Here is a 21,119-nt window from a genome sequence, read left to right as displayed (position 1 = left end):
TTATGGAATTATGAATGAATAAAACAGAAATCCCATTGTCTTAAATCTCCATGGCACGACCACATGAAAAGAGAGGTTGCAAGAACAGACCGGATCCTTAATCCATCAAATCCTGCTTTCAGCTATGACCAGTACCTGGTGATATTGCAGAGAAAAGTGGACCTTCCATAAGACAGCTTGACCCCTGAATCAGCCAACATGGTCTGGTGGCTGGAGCACTGGACTGAGACTCAGGAGACATGGGTGGTCTCCCCAGTGTTGCTGCTTTTTGCCTACCACAAAAAGGCCCTGATCTCAGCTGGGAGCTCTAGATACTACAATAGTAGTGACCACATTTCCTGAAGAATAATTTTTTATTACCCTAAGAGCCCTCTATCTGATTCATAGATTCCAATGCCAGAAGGAACCATTGTGAGAGTCTAATCTGACCTCCCGCAGAATCCAGGCCACAGACTTTCCCCAACATAATTCCTAGAGCATACCATTTAGAAAAACAGCCAGTCTTGACTTAAAATTTGCCAGTGATTGAGAATCCACCATGACCCTTGGAAAATTGTTCCAATTGTTCTTCCTGGCATAGAGACAGGTGTTAATGTTGGTTATACAGTCATCTAGTCCTTTTGCAAAACTGTCCAGCCCTGTTAAAAAAAGCATTTGACTCTTTGACCTAAGGTAGAGAATTCTAGAGGCTGCGTGTGCAAAGCAGCACAAGCATCTCTCTGGCTCTCTACAGCCGTGGTTCTCAACCGGGAGTATATGTACCCCTGCAGGTACGCAGAGGCCTTCCATGGGGTACATCAACTCATCTAGATATTTGCCTACTTTTACAACAGGGTACATAAAAAGCACTAACGAAGTCCGTACAAATTACAATTTCATACAGACATTGACTTGTTTATACTGCTCTATAGACGATACACTGAAATGTAAGTACAATATTTATATTCCAATCAATTTTATAATTTATGATAAAAATGAGAAAGTCAGCAACGTTTCAGTAATAGTGTGCTGTGACACTTCTGTATTTTTTTATGTCAGATTTTGTAAGCAAGTAGTTTAAGTGAGGTGTATCGTGGGCTATGCAAGACAAAAATCAGATTCCTGAAAGGGGTAAAGTAGTCTGGAAAGATTCAGAGCCACTGCTCGCAGTGCTTTTCAAACGCTTTTCATTTATGGACCCCTAAAAAATTTCAGATGGAGGTGTGGACCCCTTTGCAATTTTTAGTTTGCAGAAACCACTGTTCTATCATAACAACAACCTTTCGTGGACCCCTTAGACATAGTCTGTGGACCCCCAGGGGTCCGTGGACCACAGGTGGAAAACCACTGTTCTAAAGGCTTCTCTTTCTCCACCCCAGCCTAATTAGTCACTTGACCTGCCTATTATGGGACTGTGATATTTCTCCCCACTTGGGGAGGAGACCTGACTGAAACACAAGTAGGGCTGGGCACAGTGCCTCTTAAAAGGGGCAGTCACCCTGTGACAAGCTTGCCATATTGCAGATGGGGAAAACAGAGAGAGTAGTTAAGGCCCAGATTTTCAAAGGTATTTAAGCACCTAAAGATGCAGATAGGTGCCTGGTGGGATTTTCAAAAGCACAGAGGCACCCAACTCCCACTGATATCAGCTCAATCCAGCTCTACTTATCTCTGGGAAATATCCCGTTGCCACTTGGAGGCTTAACACAGATATTATATTAGCACAACCACTACCACACTAGTACAACATTATCCAGTCCTGTGAAATGCTGAGTTCTCTGGTGAGGAGCTGGGGGCACCTTACATTGCAATCACTTTCCCTGTCAGGACAAGGTCTTGAACTCACAACACAAGGAGAACACACTTTCAGGAGAGCATCCCTTGGGAGCTGAACAACAGTTGTCACATGCCAGACTGGAATTGTCAAGCTAATAATAATGCATCAATTTTTAACAGTGAAGGTCATTAATCATTGAAACAATTTACCAAAGATCATGGTGGATTCTTTTTTAAATGAAGATGGGGTGTTTTTCTAAAAGATATGCTTTAGGAATTACTTTGGGGAAGTTCTATGGCCTGTGTTATACAGAAGGTCAGACTAGATGATCAAAATGGTCTCTTCTCACTTTTTCTTCACATTTACCTACCGTTAGTTTCATAATAAGTAACTCCTTATTCTAATATTATGGGAGGATGGAGTGATCAGCTTCCATTGTATCCTTCAGATTAGATTGTCTGCAATGGTGGAGGTTGTGATTTTGTGCAGAGGACAAACATACAGATAGACATTTCCCCTTGGTCTCTATTGGGAGACCAAGTGTACTTCGATTTCCAGAAAGCCTTTGACAAGGTCCCTCACCAAAGGCTCTTATGTAAATTAAGTTGTCCTGGGATAAAACGTAAGATCATTTCATGGATTGAGAACTGGTTAAAAGACAGGGAACAAAGGGTAGGAATAAATGGTAAATTTTCAGAATGGAGAGGGGTAACTAGTGGTGTTCACCAAGGGTCAGTCCAAGGACCCTATTCAACTTATTCATAAATGATCTGGCGAAAGGAGTAAACAGTGAGGTGGCAAAGTTTGCAGACAATACTAAACTGCTCAAGATAGTTAAGACCAAAGCAGACTGTGAAGAACTTCAAAAAGATCTCACAAAACTAAGTGATTGGGCACCAAAATAGCAAATGAAATTTAATGTGGATAAATGTAAGGTAATGCACATTGGAAAAAATAACCCCAACTATACATACAATATGATGGGGGCTAATTTAGCTACAACTAATCAGGAAAGAGATCTTGGAGTCATCGAGGATCATTCTCTGAAGACATCCACACAGTGTGCAGAGGGAGTCAAAAAAGCAAACAGGATGTTAGGAATCATTAAAAAAAAGGATAGAGAATAAGACGGAGAATAACTTATTGCCCTTATATAAATCCATGGTACGCCCACATCTTGAGTACTGCATACAGATGTGGTCTCCTCATCTCAAAAAAGATATACTGACATTAGAAAAGGTTCAGAGAAGGGCAACAAAAATGATTAGGGGTTTGGAATGGGTCCCATATGAGAGAGATTAAAGAGGCTAGGACTTTTCAGCTTGGAAAAGAGGAGAGTAAGGGGGGATATGATAGAGGTCTATAAAATCATGAGTGGTGTGGAGAAAGTGACTAAGGAAAAGTTATTTACTTGTTCCCATAATATAAGAACTAGGGGCCACCAAATGAAATTAATGGGCAGCAGGTTTAAAACAAATACTTCCCCATGGCCTCCTCCCAACACCTTCTTTATTCTCACCACTGGACCTTCCTCCTGATGTCTGATAATGCTTGTACTTCTCAGTCTTCCAGTAGTACACCTTTTCACTCTCAGTTTCTTGCACATCTTGTTCCCAGCTCCTCACACACACACCACAAACTGAAGTGAGTTCCTTTTTAAACCCAGGTGTCCTGATTAGCCTCCCTTCATTGATTCTAGCAGCTTCTTGATTGGCTGCAGGTGTTCTAATCAGCCTGTCTGCCTTAATTGTTTCCAGAAAGTTCCTGATTGTTCTGGAACCTTCCCTGTTACCTTACCCAGGGAAAAGGGACCTACTTAACCTGGGGCTAATATATCTGCCTTCTATCACTCTCCAGCGGGTGCATGTAATTTTTGCAAGTAATTTTTGTTTTTACCACGGCCTTGTGCCAGGCCGCGTTACGATGAGCTTGCCCCTGAACCCCAAGCCCTTCCTGAATGGGCTGACAGGGAAGCCGGTGATGGTGAAGCTGAAGTGGGGGATGGAGTACAAGAGCTACCTGGTGTCTGTCGACGGCTACATGAACATGCAGCTTGCAAACACAGAAGAATACATAGATGGTGCATTGTCAGGACACCTTGGTGAAGTTTTGTTAAGATGTAACAATGTCCTGTACATCAGAGGAGTAGAAGAAGATGATGGAGAAATGAGAGAATAAGTTTGTATATTTCTGGAAAATAAAGATCAGTTTTTCACCAAAAAAAAAAAAAAAAAAAAAAATCACTCTCCTGTAGCCATCTGGCCTGACCCTGTCGCACTACGTAAATCCACTGCTTTCTGCACCTGATGCTGGAGGGCTGCCGCTGAGATACACTCAGCCGTATGGCCACTGCCCCAAGAGGCTGTTCTGGGGATAGGTAGGGTGCAGGGACACTCCAGCAATGCCCCAATAGCCCTTGCCACACCCTATATGGCTACAGTTTGGGGGTAGGGCACAGAGGCCTCTATGGCAGCTCCACAGGAGCAGAGAATTCTTCCCGCACAGGCAAATCTCCCACGAGCTGGCTAAACTGTTCCAAAATGTGTCTGCGGATCAGACCTGGAATTAATAAATCTGGGGCCTGTAAATGAGATCAAAATAAGGCCCCAGCAACTGGAATTGTCAACACAACACACTAAATTCCTCCATCAAGTCTGGTCCTTTGGGAAGAGAGAAAGAATCATGCTTTCCCCTACTGCCCCCATCTTGGATGGAGTCATGAGCATTAGAAATCAAAGTGCTTTATTCTTCTAGCCCTTTCACCTTTCTGTTCCTCCCTAGTGCTAATACATGATGTTTTCCAAGGAAAATTGAGCAATTTGGCCCCATTATTTTATCCCTGGTTTTCTTGAATCTTGCCCTTGGTGATCCCATTACACTATTGTAATTTATTTGTTTATATTTGCAAATGATAAAGCAGAGGTGTTGGAGACACTACAACCGCCTTTGTATCTGCCCAGAATCATTCAGCTTTCTCCACCAGTCCTATGATTTTCCAGCCTTTCTTTTGTAAATATACACATGGAGCCAGATGACTCAGCCTATTGTTCCTCCTCCTCCCTCCTCCCCCCCCGCCCCGATTTAAAGCCCAGATATGGGCAGTAGCACATGCTTGGGTGGAGGGAGGGGTTACTACACGTGAAAACAATGTCACGTTTTTTCCAATGTGCATTTGTTTTTCCATGCAACTCCCAACCTCTCCCACAGAAAGGATATGCAAAGTACGGGGGATCAGAAAATGCAAGAAACTTATAGTGTGGCTGTGATCGATTTTATAGTGAAGAAAGATAACTTCCAAGGTTTAACCATCAATCTACTGTCTTACTGAACAACTGGAGTTAACCAGAACACTTCCCAAAACAATTCTCAAACAGCATTCCCCAAATGCAGCTGTTGACGTTGCAGATGTTGAACTGCTGCCGATTAACAGAGTTTATGTCAATCTCGTCTCTTAAGCAGAAGAAAAAAAAATATCCTGGAATCCATCTCTCCTCACCCCCAAACACCACAGACTGCTGGACATTTGGCACAGCCCTGCTGTGTTGGAGGGATGGAAACCATGACAGTGGTCCCATTTACAGATGTGCACTTACACTAGAAAGCACTCCTGCCCAGCCAAGCTGAGACCCAGATGTTAGATCATCTGGCTCGGAACATCCCAATGAGGCTTCCAAACCTCCAAAAATAGAGGGCAGCCAAAGAGACTCTCCACAGCAAACAAGGATTCATAACAGGATTGGAGAATAACCTTACTGCAGGTTTTTACCCAGATTTTTCCCTCATGGGGAGGGAAAACGAAAAAGGCATCTGGCAAATTCCCATCCCTGTTTATTGCAGTTTTGTGGTAGCCCTGAAGGTCCCAGAATATGAGACACACAAGGTGAGTGAGGTAATATCTTTTATCGGACCAACTTCAGCAGGTGAGAGACACGCTTTTAAGCTACACAGAGCTTTCTTCTTTAGCTCTGGAAAAGGTACTTAGAATGTCACATAAAAGAACAGATTGTTTAGCATAAATATTTAACACATATTCTAAGAAAGAGAAGGTGGGTGAGGTAATATATTTTATGGGACCAGCCTCTGTTGGTGAGAGACACACGCTCTGGGGCATGGACTCACCTCTGGCGGTTCCCGGCCAGCTGGGGTGCAGAGGCAGGCTTCCCGCCTGTCCTGGCACTGCAGACCACACTGCACCCTGGCAGCGGCCAACAGCAGGTCCGGCTCCCCCCATCCAGTTCCCACTGACCAAGTGCAGAGCCGGTGCTTGGGGCGGGGGCAGTGCGCGGAGCCCCATGGCCCCCCTGCCTAGAAGCTGGACTCACTGCTGGCTGTTTCTGGAGCACAGCATGGTGTCAGAAAAGGTAGGCATTAGCCTCCTTAGCTGGGCAGCACCGCTGTTGGGACTTTTAATGTCCCAGTTGGCGGTGCTGACCCAGTGCCTTACATGCTGGGTCGCGACCCACAGTTTGAAAAACACTGTGCTAAGAGACCATTCAAAGTGAAGTGGCCTGTTAACAGCTTTCCAGTCATAGGACAAAGAACTCAATGACCCTCCCACAAACCACAATTCATCCAGGAATTCGAGGATATTATCAAATCCTTCCTCAAACAACTGCAAGAGTAACTCTAAAACATCATCTCCTGTGAACCCACCCCATGGACTTTCTACATGCTTCCCAAGATACACAAACAAGGGAACCCAGGCAGACCCATCGTATTTGGCCATGGCACTCTTACTGAAGGAACATCAGGACTCATAGAAACCATCCTCAAACCATTCACCACACCACCCTCCTTCCTCCAGGACACAACTGACTTCCTGCAGAAACACTGCAGTATTAGCAACCTCCTTCAGAACACCATCCTTGCCACCATGGATGTCGCCTCCCTCTGTACCAACATCCCTCACAATGGCAGCATCGCTGTCTGCCTCAAATATCTACAAGATAATGGGCAACGCTCAGATATCCACCTCAAACACATCGCCAAACTCATCCATTTAATCCTCACCCATAACAATTTTACATTCAACAACAAACACTTGGTCCAAACCATGGGAACAGACAGGGGTACCACGATGGCTCCCCAATATGCCAATCTCTTCATGGGCCAACTTGAGGAAGAATTTCTGGATAAATGCACAACAAAAGCAATAATGTACCTGAGATATATTGATGATATTTTCATCTTCCGGACAGATGACCTAAATTCCCTCATAGATTTCAACCACAACCAACACCCATTCATCACAGTCTCTCTCAATTACTCCCATATCAGCATCAACAAACAACTATATACAAAAAAACCCCACAGATCACCACACTTACCATCAAACATCCAGTAACCACACAAAGAAATCTGTTTTCTACAGCCAGGCACTCATACCACAGGACATGCTTCTAGGAGAAAGCCCAGGATACACACCCAAAATGGGGATTTGGGGGAACCTTAACTCCTATTGTCACCTACCACCCTACACTGGAACCCAAATGGAGTATCATTGTACAATTACAACCCATACTCAATGGGAACCACATCCTGAAAGAAATCTTTCCTGAACCCCTTCTTTTGGCCTTCAACCCGCCCCCTTCACCAAACTCATCATCAGAAGCAAGTTTTACACAGACTAAGACCCACCAACTCAATGCCCCAATACCAACTATGAGGGTGGAACTAGAAATCACTATGCTCTCAAAATGAGCTCACACAGACACAAATGATAAAAGACAAACACACCCGATCTGACCTCTCAGTCCTTGTCCTCAAAGGAAATCTGCACAACGTCTTCAAAAGACAAGCCCAGAAGCGTAAATTCATAACTTTGCTAGACGGTCTTAAAAAAAAAAGACACTGGATTTATAGCTTATTGCTACAACCTGTAACCCACTAACTCCCCCTTTTTTGTCCTAAGACTGCAGAGGTGTTAATGGGCCACTTCACCTTGAATGGTCTCTTAGAATATGGGTTAACTACTTTTGCTAAAAAATCTGTTCCACCATGTATTTGTGACACTCCGAGTACCTTTCCGAGACCTGAAAGAATAGCTTGTATAGCTCGAAAGCTTGTCTATTTCACCAACAGAAATTGGTCCAATACAAGATATTATCTCCCCTACCTTATACCCTGTTTATACATCTGAGGTTGGCACTAACCCTTTTGGCTGCAGCATCATAGTGGGAACTCACTGTGATGCTGGCAACCCAGGTGCCAGCTCAGAGCAGAGCCACAGTTTGTCCAGGTGGCCAGATAGTCTGGTGAGTCTAAGGGGACTGTCTGTGACTCTGTGGTCAGAGTGGTCTAGTGATCCAGGAACTCACATTTGTTACTGGTTTGATTACATCTAATTACAGCACACACCAGCAGCTTGGGGGAATCTGCCCTGTTTTCTGACAGTCTGCCCTGAGGTAGGGGCAGTCGCAGTGGTGAGCCACTTCAGACAGTGTGACACTCATGTTTAGCTGTATATCCACCATGACCTCCAAGTCTGTTTCAGAGTCACTGCTAACAATACTACATAATCACATGACTCCAGGAACTGGCACTTTAAGAAAACCACCACATATTATGTATGAGCTTTGAGTTAAAAATGGCAAGAGTTGACAACACTGGGATATAGAATTAGGATACTCTCATGGTCACAAAAAGATCAATATTTCAACATTTAATGGGATGTAAGGAATTCCCCTTCTCCCTTCAAAATGACATGGTACTTTGCTAATCATTGGGAACATGTTTATATGTCAAGAGACAAGAGGCTGACTTCTGAAATCTATAAAACAGACCTCGTGGTCAGGGCAGTTGCCCTTGTCTCTGGTGCCAACGGAGATCTCAGCTTCAATATTTTAAGGACAATACATCATGAAGCATCTGATTCAGTGTAAGCTGGGGGCATAGATCATCTAGTTTAGCAACAGATAAAAAAGTGTCTCAGTCAAGAAGGTTTCCTCTTTACAGTTTTATTGTAGCTATTTTAGAGTGTATTTTTTTTATAACTCTACTTCTTCCCACGCCCTGCCTCCCAAGCTCAGAATATAGGTCAGCTGGGTAACAACTGGATATGGGACTATTAAAAAGGCATTCCCTGCTTATGGATCTAAATCGTTTTTATAGAGCGGGGTAGGCAACCGGCGGCGAGCGAGCTGATTTTCAGTGGCACTCACACTGCCTGGGTCCTGGCCACCGGTCCAGGGGGATCTGCATTTTATTTAATTTTAAATGAAGCTTCTTGAACATTTTAAAAACCTTATTTACTTTACATACAACAATAGTTTAGTTATATACTATAGACTTACAGAAAGAGACCTTCTAGAAACACTAAAATGTATTACTGTGACGCGAAACCTTAAATTAGAGTGAATAAATGAAGACTCGGCACACCTCTTCTGAAAGGTTGCCGACCCCTGTTAGAGAGTTTCCTGTATTTCTGATTTAACCTTCGCTATAGGTATGTAGTTGCAAACGTAAGAGCAGCTCCACCTCTTTAAACTGATCATTAGAGGCAAAATTCCCTCTCGTGCTGAGGGACAGCACAAAGCTTATGCAGCACTTGAATGCCACTTGTGCCATATTTTGAGTGTTTTACTGGTGCATAGGCCTCCGGCTGGCCCTCTGCACACATGTGAGCTTCACCGTAGGAGCGTGATTGCTTGTGTAACTCCTGAAGAAAACCTTGGCTTTTGTTTCACATCAACTCATTTTAAACAGTCACTGGACTACAGTAGCCTTGTGATGGTTTTCACTAGCACATTCTATGGCTGAGGGATCCCAGTAACAAAGTCCATTCGGATGGTGGGGGGACGTGAATGGTGTAGGCAACCCTGACTCATTTGTAAGAGCCACAGCTACCCAGCTCACACCACAGAAGTGGGGGGCCTCTGGCCAGACAAGAAGTGTATCCAGAACCAGGGCCGGCTCCAGGCACCAGCTTTCCAAGCAGGTGCTTGGGGCGGCACTGAGAATGGGGCTGCAGTCCGTGTCCCGTGGTGGCAATTCGGCGGCAGCTCCGCTGCTCTTCCCGCCGCTGCGGCTTTTGGGCGGCGGCTCCGCCGCTCTTCCGTCCGGGCGCGGCGGCGGCAATTCGGCAGCATCTTAGCCACTGTAGCGGCGGCGGCAATTCGGCAGCGACTGCTTGGGGCGGCAAAACTGGTAGAGCCGCCCCTGTCCAGAACACTGATGAAAATGTGCTGATTCAGCTCATCCCCTGGTTAGCCTTCCTTGGCAGGGCTGCTACGGAGCCCCATTTGCACACTGAAAGTACCTCCCTCCAACATAACCAACATGAACAGAACCACAGCTTGTAAGAGGAATGAGCCTGAGTTACAACTTCCCCAACGTTCATGGTTATCTGAATCCAGTGTTGGTTTGGCCCATCGTAGGGGTGGAAACTGCACCTAAAATTCCAATCAGGGTATGTACGGATCTGAGATTCTTTAAAATTCACTGGAGTTCAGAAATGATCAAAGTTCATCTAGAAATGGACAGCACCCCCGCCCATAATCAATGGAGACATGGGTTTGGGACTGCACAGGCACTGAGGACAATGTTTAGCTTTATGGGGCTTCCATTTTGTTTACAAATTTTAAATGAAGGATCCCACAGTGGACTTCTTCATCTTCAGCACTGATATGAGCTTCACATGAGAAACTCTTTTTTTCTTGCCTGAGTTATTGTCCATCAGGTTTCTGTAAGTGCAGCATGTACATTTCCCCCTGTGCAGAACCACTAAAGGGCCATTTTGTCACCTCCAGAAGACAGACAAAAATAGCTACATGAGTAACTGGACCATTTCTCAGGGACATCTAGACTGTGCTGACTACAGGGGTGTGAACTGCAGCGTCCCCAAAGTGCTGTGCTCTAATTGGCCCATGTTGATGCTGCTGGCATAAACTAAAAGATAACTAGTTTGCATTAATGTCATCTTTCAACCACTTATGCACCCACAGACATTAATTTCATCTGGACCAATTTTCCCTACTTTGTCTGTGAGAATGTCATGTGAGATGATGTCAAAAGCCTTACTTAAAAATCACGATATATAGGACCCATATGCAGGGAGATTTATTTGTGCTCATCCTTACCAATTTGTCCATGTTTCTGCTTTATGTAAGATTCCTTTTTGATTTTCGGGTCATTAAAGAGCTCCGGATGGAACCATCATGGCCTCTTACTAGTCCTCCTAGCTTTCCTTTGCATCAGCATAGTTTGCTGTTGTGCCTTTATTATTGTCTCCTTGAGAAACCACCAGCTGTCCTGAATGCCTTTTTGCCTTAGATTTTTCTTCCCCTGGGACCTTCCCTACCAGCTTTCTGAGTTTGTTAGAGTCTGCTTTTTTGAAGTCCATTTGCTTCTGCTGCTGCTCTCACTCCTTCCTTGCCTTAGAATGATGAAATCTTTTATTTCATGATCATTTTCACCCAAATTGCCTTCAACCTTTAGATCTGTAACAAGTTCATCCTGGTTAGAATCAAGCCTAAAAAGGGCTGTCCTCATGGTTACTTCCTCCACCTGCTGAAACAAGAAGCTGTCCCCAATACACGCCAAGAACTTACTGGACATTTTGTTCTTTGCTATTTTGCTTTTCCAACAAATGTCTGGATAGTTACAGTCCCTCCGTTAATACCAGATCTTGAGTTTGAATATTTCCATTATTTCTTCTAGGAATCTCTCATCCACCTCTTCCTCCTGATTGGTGGCCTATAGTAGACCTGTACCATGAAGACACCCCTGTTTCCCCTCCCTTATATAGGGAAAAGCTTTTACATGTAGAGGAGGCCTAAAAAGGGGTTGCTAGTATAGCAAAAAATCTCTATGGCTTGCACCAGTTCCCTGGAGGGAATAAGGTACCCAGTATACCTGAGTCTCAACTAGGGCTTTTGCCAGCACATCTATGTTTGTTAGGGGTGTGATTTTTTCCCCACAAACACATCTAATTGATATAGCTATGCCAATAAAACTTTTTAGTGTAGACCAGGCCCTAGAGACAGGGAAAATAAATTTTTTCTCTCTAAAGAGAAAGCGATGGGAAGAGGATAAAGTAGTACATGACCTCGAATGCTTAGTTTAAGGCATAGGACAGGGGTCGGCAACCCTTCAGAAGTGGTGTGCCGAGTCTTCATTTATTCACTCTAATTTAAGGTTTCGTGTGCCAGTAATACATTTTAACGTTTTTAGAAGGTCTCTTCCATAAGTCTATAATATATAACTAAACTATTGTTCTATGTAAAGTAAATAAGGTTTTTTTAAATATTCAAGAAGCTTCATTTAAAATTAAATTAAAATGCAGATCCTATCAGTTTAGGGTGATCCTTGCCCTTGCTTTTCCTTGCTGAGTTTTCCAACGTCTGACACGTATTTGGATACTTTAAGCTGCACACAGGCTTCTGAGTTGTTAACCGGCTCCAAGAGGGACAGAGGACAGATTTCATGTGTGAAAATACCTGTTCACACAGGTATGTGGATCCAAATGCTGAAAGCATTGCCAAGGAAATTTTCTTCTAACAGTTAAATTTCACTGGCAGGGACGTCCATCAGGTCAGAATAGAGGCCCCATGATCTCTCTCGGTAGCTTTAAGTGCACTCCGCAATCTCCAAACTTTGATGCCCACAATTCTGAGCTTTTTAACTGAATGAGCTGCATTTCAAAATCTTCAACACCCACCCACTGAAATACAGACAAATCCAAGTCGCTTTCGTTGAACTTTTCAGGTTTAATTAGAAAAAAAAGCATTGGGCCAAATTGCTGGAAATCTTGAAATCTGTCAGAAAATTCTGATTCCAGTTATTGCATGTACATTCCAATCTTACCGACAAATGCAATGTGCTGTTCCACATGGCATGATAGTGATGTAAGCAGCAAATCAGGACTTAAAAATATCCCAGCACAGTGGCACTGGAACAATTTTTAAGGTGGGGGTGCTGAGCTGCGCCCCCTCTTGCCCCTGTCTGCACCCCTCACTGCCCCTGGCTGAGGCCAGTGGACCATAGCTGGGGGCAGCTGCAGAGGCCTGGGCTAGCGGCCGGGACCCCAGGCTGGCAGCAGAGCCCCCCAGACCAGTGACCAGGACCCAGGGCCAGCAGCGGGCTGAGCGGGGCCGGCGGATGGAACCCCGGCTGGCAGGGGGCCGGCAGCCAGTACCCCAGGCCAGCAGCGGAGCTCCCGGGACCGGTGGCCGGGACCCGGGCAGTGTCAATGCCCCTGAAAATCAAATCACGAATGCCATAGGTTGCCTACCCCTGGCAAAGGATGACACATTGCATCTACCAAGAAAGGTTACCGAGACACTGGCTGTGGTCAGAACTGGAGACAGAGAAAGCCGGATGACTACTAGGAATGACAACAAGAGAGATCCAAAGGTTGCCCATTGATCATTGAAAAACAAAAGTTGCCTTGTTTAAAAACAGGAATAATGAAAAGAGAGGAATGGAGCTTCCAAAAAGCAAACGCTCATTTCATAGAAATTAGAAATGGAAAATACCCCTTAAGTCATCTAGTCTATCCCCAGCCAATGCAGGATGGTTGCATCCCATCTCCCATATCTCTCAGGGGTTTGTCTAGTCTTAATCACTCATGTGATGGGGCTTTGCCCATTTCCCTTGGAAGACCATGAGCATGTCTAACTGAGCATTAAGTGACATGGGATTCTGTCTAATTATTATTACTTATATTAAAGCAGCATCTACACAACAAAGATCGGAGATGGGCACTGCACCACCACATAGTAAGAGACAGTCCCAGCTCCAAACAGTTTGCAATTTGAATAGGTAAGACAGACAAATGGTAGGAGAAAGGAAATATCCCAATTTTTCAGATAAGGAACCAATGGAGAGAAAGGTGACGTGACTTGCCAACGGGTTACACAGCAAGTCACTGGAAGATCAGTGATAGAATCCAGATGTCCTGACGCTAAGGCCATGTCTACACTAGTGAACTGTACTGATGCAGCTGTGCCATTGTAAGATTGCTCGTGCAGCCGCTATATGCCAACGGGAGAGAGCTCTCCTGTCACCATAATTAAACCAACTCCAACAAGCGTCTCCCACCCACATTGTGCTGTCCACACCGGCGCTTCTGTCAGAGTAACTTATGATGCTCAGACGGGTGTTTTTTTCACACCCCTGAACAACATAAGTTATACTACGGCTATGTCTACGTTGCCCCTGAGTTTGGACTAGAGGGGTGCAAATAGCAGTGCGCACCAAAGTGCTGCACTCTCTCCCCCGTGTGGATGCTGCAGGCACAAACTGAAAGGTTCCTAGTTTGTATCAATGTAATCCTCTTCAAAACAGGTGCACACTGCTACTCATGCCCCAGTAGTCCGAACTGTGAGGCAGTGTAAGCAAGTCCCTACTCACGGCCCTAGCCATTAGATCACACTGCTTTCCCACCCTACATCTTGCTCAGTTATCCTCCTAATGCAAGTAAACAATCTTTAGGGTTTTTTCTGAGCATTAGTTATGACTTTTTTTTTTAAATGGCAAAATGTCCTTGTTGCGCCCAACAACATGGCTACACTAAAGCTGATGAAAGGAAGAGACATAAAGGAGAAGAAATCCATACAGTGGAAATTCAGGCCCTTGCACTGTGACTGACATAGATGTAAAAGAGTTACTACAAACACACCCTCTATGCTGTAAGGGCAGGACTGATGCCAGAATGAGCATGGCTTAAGCTAATTACATGCCGTGATGATGCAAACCTTGGCTCCAATTTTGCTCTCCCTGAAGTAACAGGAGTTATGCCATAAACTTGAACAGCATAAGGTCCAGGACCTTTATGTGCATGTGTAAAAATGCTTTGTCTGAAGTTTACAGAAATCTATACTGAACAAATAGAGATATCCAGGCTTGTGACAGAGATTTTCCCCTTCTCTCTTAGAAGTGACTGTTGAGCACACTTTAAACAAAATAAATAAAAAAATAAGGAGCTGAGTGAAAAAAAATGAGAATTTCCATCCTGTGGGAAATTCTGATACTTCAACATTTGTTTTAATTATGAATAGGGATGAAAATTTGAAATATCAAATATTGTCAGCTGGTTCCACTTTAAACTGCAACTCCCTAGGGTGCCACATTGCCTCTTAGGAGCTGCAGTTCAGGTGCCCGATGGTCCCATTTTCCCCTACGAAACTGGGCCATCTGCTGGCTTACGCACTTGTTCTGGCCCACAGGCCAATTCGGTCAGCCCCTGAACACATCAGCCCCTGCAGCAGACCTGCTCTACAAAATGGAGTCCACTGTGCGGCATGACTTTGGGTGTATGGTGCATGTGAGGTCATGACCTCACATGTATCATACTTGTGAAGTCAAACCACAAGAAGGAAGCCATTTTATTTCTGTATGTGGCCTGTGGAGGGGCTGCGTGGACCATGGAACCCACATCACTGAAAAGATTGTAACACCTCTCTGGCCAGACTGCATCTCCCATGATGCACCTACAGGCATCTGATTCCCATGATACCATCACGTGGCTCAGTCAGAGGAGAGATCGCATTGCATCCTGGGAAGTTCAGTTTGAAGTTGAACTGACCTGAAATGAAATGTTTTTGGTCAGTTCAACAAACTGAAATATTTGGAGTCAAGTCAAACAAACACAAAACAAAATATTTCGTTTCAGTTTGTCTGAAGTAAAACATAAAAAATGTGAAATTTGGTTCTGTAGAAACTGCATTTTCTTTTGAAAAAATAATTTCAATGGAAATTTCACAACCAGTTCCAGTTATTTTATTTGGTCTATTAGGACCCAGACGTGGTCTCATAGAGATCAAAGGGAACTTTGCTATTGACTTCAGTTGGGCCAGAATTTGGCTCTCAGAGTGATGGATAATCTGTTTCACAATTTTATACAACAAACCAGGAAAATCACAATCTCAAAACTAGGTTTTTAGTCTGAAGATGATATTTCAAATGAAGATGCTAACATTTGGCTTTGGAAAGCTTGAATAGCTCTGTCCAGGCAGGCATGATTCAAGAGGATTAGTGGAATCAGGGACATGGTAAATTTTACAGAATAAGAAGTTTATCCATTGCAAAGTAAATAATGGCTCCATATTTGCCAAAAGATATTTGTCAGTTTCCTAATATTAAGAGACACTCACACTTTAATCTGAAAAGGGCTCATAAATCCCTTTGCTCCTGGACCACAACCACTTGTGTCCAGTTACTGTACATTTCCACAATTTTACTGAGATTTGGCAAGCTCCTCAACCAGCTGGCTGGTCTCAGATCATCCAGATTGGGAAGAGAATATTTTTCCTCACAGATTTCTCAGCAGCTGTTTCTCAGAGAGGACATATGCCAACTTTCAACAGGTCTGGACAGAGCTTATGCAGAAAAGATATGCATTTGCTTTGTCATTGGACCCGGCACCTTTGAGAGTGTCCCCCTGTGAAGCCCCATCATAAGAGTGATTTCTCCTCCATACAGAAAGTGTCTCGAGAGTTAAGCAGAAGAGGCTTATTTATTGCACCAAATGTAAAGGAAACGTCTGTGGTGTCAAAGGCAAAATTATTGGGTGATCGTGCGTTTTAAGCCAAACTCTTCTCCATATTTCAGCAGGCAACTTTTGTTAGTTAACCCCAGGAGACAATGCTAGTGTCATTGTATTTATTATTATCCCCCAGTCACGGACCAGGATGCTATTGTGCTAGGCATTGTACAAACACAAAATACAATGACAGTCCCTGCCTCCAGAGTTTACCATGTAAATACAACATGTCTGGCTTTGACATTATTTTGGAAGAAGGCTCCTGAACATCCTCTACCCTGTTCATTTTTCCCCCACGCCTGGCTTCCCCGGAGAATATGCTTTGAATGGGTGATAGATCGTCTTGATTCTAGTTCACAGATGTTTTTATACTGAGGAAATAAGAAATAAAATTTTCTGCTCACGTCAGCTTTACACAGCTGTTCCTCCACTGAAATCAGTGGTTATTCCTGATTTGCATCAGCATGAGAGCAGAATCAGCCTGAGGGAGTTTGCATTTACTTCATGTATCCAGCTCCTTCTCTTATTTTATTTAGTTAGAAACAGCTTTTGGTCCGATCATTCCATCCTTCTCTCTCTGCCTTTGGCATTTCTCTATTAATACTGACCCACACGCACATTCCGCTTTCTGTGACGGCTGAGTCCAATTATGGTTAAAGGATGGGATTTTTGCCTTGTTTGTTGAATCAATGGCATCTTTTCTTATATACTAACCCAGTTCAGACTGGTGAACCAATTTCATTTTGGGAGACTCTCTCAGAGGGATCATTGTTTCCTGCCAAATGATCCCATTTAGTTAATATCTACTAGTGTGAATGGCTGATATTCATCACTAAATGACTTGCCAATTAGCCAGGTGCAGCATTGTGGCAATTCTCACAGACCGCTCAAATTTACCTGCAATGCAATCTTCTCTCCAAAATCGTCATTTGCTTTCTTCCCCTCCTCCCACCCCCCCAGCCCCGCTTTCAACCTCATTTAAAATAAAAATCAGTTGGCAAATGTTAGCCTGTTTCATGCCAAATTAAACAAGCTTTCAGATTAGTAATACAGATGCTAGGCCAGATTCTCAGGATATGCCAACTGGCACCCAGTTCCGCTCAGAAGGTTGAAGGAACAAAGATGGCTTTAAATGGGATCATCTGTAAATTGCATCGACTGGTAACGGAGCCCCAAGGGCTATTCCAGTAGCGAGGTGTAACCGGAATGCAGTAGAACTCTGAGCAGTGCTCCCTTTTCCCTCGCCACCTTCCTCTGCCCTTCCAGCACCTATATACATAAACAAACACTAAAGAAAATGTGGCATATAATAGAACCCTTTGCACAAAGAATCGAAAGATCTTTACAAATACCTCTGTACTGGATTGTCACCCTGTTAGTGCCATCCTGTACTAAGCACAGTCTGATCCATGTGGAGTCTCCATTCTTCTCTCTCCAAGGAAACACAGTTCTGTCTTCTAAACAAAACCATTTTCCTAGCTCACAGCTCCATCTTCGTGCTCTCCTGCAGGCATAGAGTAGAGAACCATCCCTTCGAACACACTGATGGGGCTTGGGGGTGAAATTCACCCCTTTGCAGTGGGCAGCAAGGTCTAGGTACCATTTTAGCCCTATGCTGGGCGATGTGGTGGGATTTCAGCAGTGCACAGGCCTTGTACTAGTCCTCTACTCAGGGGTGAATTTCACCCAGAATGTCTAGTATAACAAGGATTTTCACTGCAGGGTGCTACTTTCTGCTGCCTTCCACCTCTCTTTTAGAACCTGATCCAAAGCCCATTGAAGTCAATGGAAATCTCCCACTGACTTCAATGGGCTTTGGATCAGACCCTTCCTTGGGTAAAAAAAATTATGGAAAACCAGCCTGAATGGAACTTTCTCTTGTTATTAGCAGGTCTCTCTTAGAGGATGTTACCGTACAATTTTCCATCTCTGTGTTAGGCCAGTCCAATACTGACATCAGCTCATTTCCATTGATCCTGATTACATACGAGTGATTTAACTCACCATAGAACTGAATTTTCCATAATGGTTGGACCCTTTTGCAATTGCTCCATAGAAGCACATTTCCTCCTTCCCTGCTGGACTCATTATTCATTATTTTCTCCTACCACTTAATTATACTGATCTTCACTGTCAAATAAACATTATATCAGATAATCAAAATACGCCTGCAGAAATTTTCATTGTAGCAGTTTCTCGCTGCCTTAAATGCCCCTCAGCAGCGATATTGCTTTATTGATCCTCAAAATTCCCAGTATGTGTCTCATTATTCTAGCTGAAGGTCAGATTTTGTTAAAATGTAGACTAAAAAAAGTTAGTAACTATTCCTCTGGCACCATAGTTTTTAAAATACTTCCACTGATTGACATTTATAATTCATATGCATCAGTTGTATGAGATGTGGAAGCTGTCCAAAGACACCAAGAGATTCTAAAGCTCTATGGGCATAAAAAGTTAGATTAATTTTCTAACCATGTATTTCCAGTTTCCTCTCAACAGAAAGGGCTGCTTTGTGGATACAGGAGTTTAATGTCAAAGGCTCACTCCTATGCTGAGCACCCTGAACATCCGCTGACTTCAGTGAGAGTTGCAGACACTCGGAGCCTTGACTACAGTTAAGAGTTTTGCTGGCACACCTGTGTCAGTGATGCTGGCAAAAGCTTTTAGGTAGATGCTGTTATAGTAGCAAACTAAAACAAATAATAATAATAATCTTTTTCTGGTCTAGTTCATTCCTCTCAGTGAACTGGTATAAGCTTTATTGCTAAAAGAACTCTCCTGCTGCTACACCACTAATGGATTTTCAGGTACAGCTCTACCGGTATAATATACCACGAGACCCTTTCTAGTGTAGACAAGACCGCATCACCTTCCAGCACAGCATATTTCATGGAGAGACTAGAAAGCATTTTCCAGTTTCTCCTTTGTTATCATTTACATATTAACAATGCAGTAACAGTAATAATAAAAAAACTTTCATCCGAGGATCTCAAAGCACTTTGTAAACTTTAGTTAATTAATTCTCACAACACCTCTGTAAGTAAGGAAATAGTATATACCCATTGTACAGATGAATACACTGAGACACATGGGCAGAGACCGAAAACACTATCCACCAACTAGCAGCCCAAAGGGAAGGATAAAAAATACCCATGCTGCCATAAAACACAGTTATGCCCTGTATTTAACTGTCATCTATTGCCATCCTGCTTTCTATTTATATAAACATCCTACCTACACTGTGTTCCTTTCTTATACCTTTTTTCCTTTCCTGGCTTCATTGTACTTGTTTTTCCCTACTAGGGCTCCAATCCAGGAAAGTCGTTCAGCACATGCATAACTCTAAAAACAAGAGCAGTCCCATTTAAGCCAAAGCAACTACTCAAAGTTAAGCATGTGAACATCCACGTCAGAGCTTTCCGAGATTAAGGCCTGTACTTATTCTAACTATTAGCACTGCCGTAGCACCTAGAGGCCCCAGTCATCGGATGAGGCCCCATTGTGCCAGGCACCGTACACATTACATTTTGAAGACTAGTGATATATAGGACTGTGGAATAATCTCCAGAGGGAAATGACAGAAGCCATATGACTTGGAATATTTAAAATGGGATTGGAGTAAACACACAAAAAAGTGTACTTTAAGGACCAAGGGACCGACTAGATGACCTAAAAGGTCTTTTCCAGCTCTCATTTCTTTGAGAAATTATATGGCTCCCTAATTCTGATTATAGAAGAGATCCACTGTATCAGCAGGATGGTTAGAACCCACGCCACAAGCACCAAAAGCACAATTCGGTACTGCTTGAGCTACATAACTGACCTGCACAGTTCTAGGGAGCAGGTTTCTTCCGTCTACCACGACCAACCGCTAAAGGGAGAATAGATCTGTCACACCCACATCCACAGCTAGTGTGTTACACTCACTCCTTACAGCTTTGTGGGTTTGAGTGGTGGAAATATACCTTTTCCTGGAGTCACATTACGATTTGCTCATTCCTGTTTTAGAAAAAAGACATGACTGACTGAGGGCCTGTTGGAGACCGGGCCCTGCGCAGTCTGGCCTAATGGTTAACATGAGAGCGCCACCTACCACTTAGAACTGGGTTCTGTGTGGGCAAAGTCCAGGAACGAGCAGAGGTTCAGTGCTGGAGAGATAGAAGCCGAATGCCAGAGCTGGAGGTTAACCAGAGTCATAGGTCAGAGCCAGAGCTGAGGATCAGTACCGGAGAAGGAGGAGTTACAGGGGAACCAGGGCTGGAGCAGAGCAAGAGCCAGGACTGGAACAAGAGGGAGCAGGCTAGAGCAGGGACTAGAACAAGGGCAAGAGTAACACCAAGAGACCCTGGTCGTCGGCAGGCAGGATCAAACTTGGGACCAACCCCAGAAGCTTAATGTATGAGCCTTTACTGCATGAGCGCATTCATCTCTAAGTGGTTTAGGTGGGTTACACAAGCAGAGCTGCAGGCATGATACACATTGAGCAGCTGGAGAGCTGCTGCTGGGCTTAAAAATTAGCCAGTTGCCCTTCCTGACTGATCAGGTAGTGCAGTCAATCAGGGGAAGGGAGATAATGATCGCTCTCATCAGGGGATAAATTCCAGGGAGGGAAAGGAACTATTAATGTTAAATGCCAATGTTTACACAAGAATGAATGGATATGAACAACTTTAGGCTTGAAATTAGGTGAAGGTTTCTAAACCATCAGAGGAATGAAGTTCTGGAACAGCCTTCCAAGGGGAGCAGTGTGTGGGTGGGGGAAGCCTAACTGGCTTCAAGATTGAGCTTGACAAATTTATGGAGGGGATGCTATAATGGGACTGCCCACAATGGCATATGGTCTATCTGTGACTGCTAGTAACAAAAATTCCCAAAGGCCGG

At 43.9% G+C, this 21,119-nt stretch overlaps 1 protein-coding gene and 1 pseudogene across 2 annotated transcripts in view; one reads left to right on the top strand and one right to left on the bottom strand.

Moving 5' to 3' along the window:
• Positions 1–21,119, bottom strand: part of AFAP1L2 (actin filament associated protein 1 like 2) — a 120,360-nt gene that overhangs the window by 74,357 nt on the left and 24,884 nt on the right. The gene's annotated exons all lie outside the window — the stretch shown is intronic.
• On the top strand, positions 3,638–3,976 carry LOC141991717 (small nuclear ribonucleoprotein F pseudogene; annotated as a pseudogene).

This window comes from Natator depressus, chromosome 7 (assembly GCF_965152275.1).
Source record: "Natator depressus isolate rNatDep1 chromosome 7, rNatDep2.hap1, whole genome shotgun sequence".
In the NCBI taxonomy this organism is placed as follows: Eukaryota; Metazoa; Chordata; order Testudines; family Cheloniidae; genus Natator; species Natator depressus.
The sequence above is the reverse complement of the archived record's forward strand: the minus strand, read 5'-3'. Positions and strand labels throughout refer to the sequence as shown.